This window comes from Cavia porcellus, unplaced genomic scaffold, assembly GCF_034190915.1.
Source record: "Cavia porcellus strain 051 isolate PalLab524CR breed Dunkin Hartley unplaced genomic scaffold, mCavPor4.1 scaffold_15, whole genome shotgun sequence".
In the NCBI taxonomy this organism is placed as follows: Eukaryota; Metazoa; Chordata; class Mammalia; order Rodentia; family Caviidae; genus Cavia; species Cavia porcellus.
This window is the reverse complement of record NW_026947498.1, coordinates 63347729-63353512: the sequence shown is the minus strand read 5'-3', so window position 1 is coordinate 63353512 and position 5784 is coordinate 63347729. Positions and strand designations below refer to the sequence as shown.

Below are 5784 nucleotides of genomic sequence, written 5' to 3'. Positions count from 1 at the left end.
GTCATTTACTTCTGTGTCAGGCACTTCACAAACAAGGGGTGGGTAGAGAGAGTGAGGGCCAGAACCATTGAGGCTTTTATTGGATTGGTAAGCTTTTAGCTGGGCCCTGATGCTTTCCAAGCAAACGTCTTCCTGCTCATGGAGGTAATGGAGCTGTTAGAGTGCTATTCAGAAATAAGAAAAGACCAGGACTCATCATGCTTCCACAATGGGTTAACCTAATCAAAGGGAATGGTCCTATTCCTGCCTTCCTTGGCTCCTAGAACTGTTTTCTCTTGATGGAAAAGAGGACTAACAAAATCAGGCTGCGTGAATCTCATGAGAACTAGGCAAGCAAGAGACAGAAGGAGAGGTAAAACATTTTATTGGGACAACAGTATAATAGAAGAAAGCAGGAGCCTATAAAAACAAACAAAAGAGCATGAAGGGACCTAATGGGAAAAAATGAGACGAAAGGGTTAGATAATCAAAGCTAGATTAAAACACACAAGAAAAGAATGAGACTGGTCTGCACTGTCTCTGCTAAGAATGAAGGGCTCCCCTCAGGCTCACTCTTATTGTCTGAGTTGCATCATTTCGTAGGAGTCCTTTAGGACATGGATCTACAGGAATTCCTGCTTCTGAGAATGTCTCCCAGACACAGGAACAATACATGTCTGGGCTCGGGTCCCTCTGGAAAGGAATGAGAGGAGAAAAGTATTCTCCATGAGCAATGTTTAAAAGTGTTGGAAGGAAAACTTTCATCCTTTTTGTGTTCATGAAAGGCCTTAGTGGGCTAACTGGGTGGTTCTTTAATAAACCAGAGCTCATTTCATTACTATCAAAGGGCCCTCAGTGGAAGGCTCAAACTGGAAGAGCAAAAGGCACAGAAGTGAGAGGTGCACAGTGCCAGTTTCCTGGAATTGGGTTCAGGGATTGTGCAGTGCCGTCACCCTAGGGTCTCTATCAGGATCGCAGACCCCATCTCTGGGAGTTGCTTTCTACGCTCCAGGGCTGTGCAGTCCTATTCATTCAGGAGCAGACCTGTCCTGCTGAGCTGTTGTCCAGTGTTCTACTCACTGTGGGATTATAGATCCTGAAAAAGAGAAAGGGAGAAGGACAGGATAGGAAACACAAAGAAGAACTAAAGCCAGCATCTCTAACAAAATATTTCTCTGCACTGGACCCTGAGTCCAAGGACTCAGTCATTCTTCCTTCATAGACTATCATCTTTCTCTGTTGAGTGTTGTACATTGTCTTCTGACTCTAATTTCTTGCGTTTTTCCCATATTTTTTTCTTTCCTTATCATTCTATGTCTGTGGAACTGCTACATTTATCTAATCTCTGGGAAGCACACTGTGAGGGACACAGATTTCTGATGGGGCTCTCATTTTTAGAAGCTTAGTGTCAAGCCAGTTAAAAAACAAACGCAACTCATTTTGCAAAAGGTCTTCTGATGTTAAGATATGCACCAAAGATGTGAAACAAAGAAGACAGTTACACTTGCTTTAGACTAGGAAACTCAACTGCTCAGGTTCCCAAACTGCTCATCTGCATGGCGCTGAGGCTTAGCTCCATTTCACTCAGCCTGTGAAGGACCACTGAGAATTTAATGTGTCAGCAAAAAGAATGAGCTGGGCACACATCCTGCTAAGCATATCACCAGAGCCAGGCAGAGCTCTGGGACTCTCTTTGGCATGGGGAGTCTATAGGTTTTACTGTTAGATTATTCCATATTATTAGAAAGTATAATCCCTGCATTTCCTGCTCATGTCTCTCTCTTTCATAAATTAAAAAGTGAGAGGGATGGAAAGAAGCAGGGAGGAAGGCATACAGGGATGGAGAAAAGAGAAAACCAGAGCCATTAAAAATACCAGATAAGTTGGAAACATCAATTCATGTGTTTGTATCCATGGTGACAAGCATGCACTTACATGATGCTCCTTTATTTCTACCTACTTGTTTATAATGGATATTTGGCCTGGTACTTAATAACAGCTGTTTCTTCAGTTATTGACCCAAACAAATGCAATAACTCCATATCTTCTGTGGAAGGAAAGGCAGTTGTTTCTATAGTCAAGAAAAAATGAAAGAAGAGATCAAGTGAATTGTCTCCTCCCTCTCGAAATTCTAGATAATGCAAAACAGAAGCCAGTATATGTGAGGTACTTATTGTCTGCCCTAGTCTTCATCCATCTTTTTCCATTTCGCATTTCAAATATTCCCTTAAATCTTCAAAAAAATTGAGTTGCCACCAAAAGGTGGCAATTACAAGGTTCAAAGCAGATTTTGCTGGAGTAAACAATCTTAGGAGAGGAAATATTTTCAAACTTCATTATAACCTTGCAATGGTCTTCAAAATGTTCTGAACATATTTATTTTAAAACATTTTTCATGTCTCCAAAACATACAAGCACTAGTATAGAATCATTAAAAGGAGATACAAACATAAGTAATTGTTTTAATAGTTTTAAGATCTACTAACACTGCCTTTACTCAAAATGATGAGTAATAACTTTACTAGGTATACATTTGTTGATGACTTTTCCTTGCACTGTGTAATACAATTGCAAAATTAGGAATGGGTTAAAACGATTCAAAAATTCACTATTCCCTAATCTCCAAATTGTTTTTAGACATTGACAAATGTTAAGTAGCTATATATTCCCATTGTATCAATTATATATTCATGTTTATAGAATGCATAAATTTGAGAATTACAAAGATGAAGTTACATAAACTCTTATATACTGAGCAGTATTTTCCTTTTCTAGTATGGAATGTTCAGCAGCAAAAATATCTCTAAAAGCTGTGATTTCCTTAGAACTACAGTATTTTTCCAAACCCAATAAAGAGCTTTGGTAAGGAGCCTGGATACCATTCTCAATACTTTGTCCATGCATTTTGCATTCACCTATCAAATTCAACATCAACAGTCCTAGTCTACAAAACTAAGCTCATCTTAACAAGGTCTGCTGGATGTTCTGCAGAGGCTTTATAGTCTGAAATTTAAAGATCAGAGCAGAGGCATAATAATTATACCCTCCAATGAAACTAAATATTTTGTTTTCCCAATAAGATAAAAAAATTCATTAAAATTCACTCTTCTCTCTTTCCAAAGTACTTACTTTTATCAAGGCCCATGAGATTTTTTTTCCTCTGAATAAGAGATTTAGCCTCTCATCTACTTCCCTGTCCCTTATCCAACTAGCAGGTTGATTTTGAGGCTTAAGATTGAACCATATGAAACTGCCCTCTCTTTAGGAGAAACAAGATCAAGTACTGATAGTTCAGTTTGATGTTCATTTCAGTTCATTTCTTCCTTATGTGGAACATTCTAATGTATGATTATTATCTATAGGATAAAACACAGACTGAAATGTGAGCCACATTTCAGTGTTAATGTAGAAGCTGGTATACTTCCTACATTTTCCTTGGTAAAGCCCTCCCTTTTTGCTGAAATTCTGTTTATGACATTCATGTTGTCTTTTTTCTTTTCTATTCTTTGAGAATTCTCCATCCCCATGCATTTCTTTTGAGTGCTTGTACACAATTTGTATTAAGAAAACAAAGATTGCCTGAAAATTTCCATACCTCCAATAAACCTCCCTTCCTAGAATAACCTTCTAAAGAAATTATCAGTTCAACAATATTATCTATGATTTGTTCATATTTGACCCAATATAATAGAAATATAGTTTGATGCCCTTACACATGCAGATATAAACTGACTTCTTAAGGCACAACTGTTTCAGTTCTGAGTACTTTTGATATAGCTCACTAAACCTAAAGCACTTTAAAGATCAAAATATCTTGGGTTTTGTTTTTTAAAAAGCTGTCCCTACCTAACCTTGAATAGGTCTGGTACAGCAAGGCAAACCTTTCTAACTTTTTTTTTTTTTTCAATGTGATCACTACAAAATGCCAATCTACGGGCTAGCCTTAAATAACAACTTCCTTTCTAACTCACTGTGATTGCAATTTGTGGATACATATTTCTCCAGTAAGTACTGGTTATGGGTTATAAAAGAAAGAAAAATAACACAACAGCCATCAGTCAGACACTTCTTCCCAAACCTACCTCCAGCGCTGATTGTACCAAGTCACTACGTACCGTATCAGTCTGTTAGTGAAGTGGATGGCTACAGATACCCTTGGGCACAGCAAATTACTACTATTTGAGATGCTGACTCATTGTCCTAATAATAATAGCATGAAATCACTGAGTGCATAATATAGGCCAGGTGCTATTTTAAACTCTGAATCGTTATCTCATTTAATCTTCAAAAACCATGAGCTTTCTATACTTCCACAGTTGAGAAAATTAAGACAGAAAGTGACTCATCAACTGGCCTAAGCTCAGTACTATAAAGTGGTAGAACCTAAACCATGCACCATGGACCCGAGCCATGATCTGCCTTCTGCTAAAGCCTCACCTGCTAGGGAGTAGGGGGTCTTTGTGGTCACTAGAGTCCTAATCCAAGGTGAATGGTGTGCCTGTGGTCCTGTAGCTACTCACTGGTGCACTGATGCCAGCACACAACTGCTTCCTTTCAGTGGGTCTATCTTAGTGCTGAACCACCTGTGTGCTTCATAAACACAGTGAGGAAAAAGATTTTCAGAGGAAGAGGAGATCCAGTTTGGTCTCATAGATAGAAACTGCATTATTTTAAACTCCTCACTTTTATGAAGTAACAGAAAAGTAATCTTACCTTGATACTAGGAAAAACTAGAAAACATGTGAAATGTAGACTTTCTTTGGTTCCTGGATCTGCCTTTTTGGAGTGATTTTGGTTATAAATGTGCACCATTCATGTGTACATTTTACTGTTGGGTGTGAGTTTCCAGTGGTCTTTCATGGAGTGGAGAAAACTGTCCAAAAATAGGACTTTTTTACATGTCACAAGAATCTCCCTAGAAATGATTCTAGTTTAATTCATGCTTCCAGATAACTGGGAAGAGCAAATTGACACCAAAAAATGAGTAGTTCTTGTATGTATCTTAGTAAGATGTGTACACTCTGACCCATGCACATGCATGCACACACAATACACACACACACACACACACACACACACACACACACACGCATGCACGCATGCACACATGCACACACACACAAAATCCTCAAAACTAATAAAGTCATTATAAAGCTAACCATGCCTTCTCTTTGGGCTGCTTTAACTTGGTGTCATTTTGATCCTGGGCCTGAGAAACTGAACTCTGTTGATTCCCTTGTTTGGCTCCCAGGAGAATGACTGAGCACCCCATGGGCTGTCACTGCTCCCTGCTTCACTGTGCTTCGCCCAATGCTCTCAGGCAATGAGCTACCTGAACGCATGCCACTGACCTGATCCACTCCCTGTTTTGTTCTTTGCTTCCTCTCTTTCATTTAATGTTCCCTTCTTTTCTTTGCTCTCCTCAGAGAGTTCAAAAAAGAAAACACCAAAAGACAAGCACAGAATATCCAAATGCTTTAAGTGCTCTGAGTTTTATATTCTACTCAGATTTATAGTGGATTCCATGGAAAACCAGTTTGATGTACTTAATTTTCTTTCTCTGAAAAGTGGAGATCAGAGTGCTGCCCTTTGTCTTAGGAGATCACTGTCTTGTGCTGTACCCTGGGAAATCAACAGCAGGCTCCTGAAAAGCTGCATCACTTAGAGTCAAGCCTGAGCTGAGCCAGTGCGCAGCTCACTGAGACAACAGCACGAGGTAATGAAGCCGTGGCTGCCGGTGATGACCAGTGCCCTAATGAGATTTCCTACGCTGAGCACACATCCTGCATTTTATTTTATTTCATT

The 5784-nt window shown here is 39.2% G+C and overlaps 1 long non-coding RNA gene across 1 annotated transcript; it reads right to left on the bottom strand.

Annotated features, from left to right (window-relative positions):
* Nucleotides 1–347: 347 nt before the first annotated feature.
* Nucleotides 348–4106, bottom strand: LOC106027556 (uncharacterized). The gene is made up of 3 exons (XR_001201148.3): nucleotides 4062–4106; nucleotides 1940–2050; nucleotides 348–1075 (listed from the first exon to the last, which is right to left on the bottom strand). It is a non-coding gene; the product is annotated as an uncharacterized LOC106027556 (long non-coding RNA).
* Between the last annotated feature and the right edge of the window lie 1678 nt (nucleotides 4107–5784).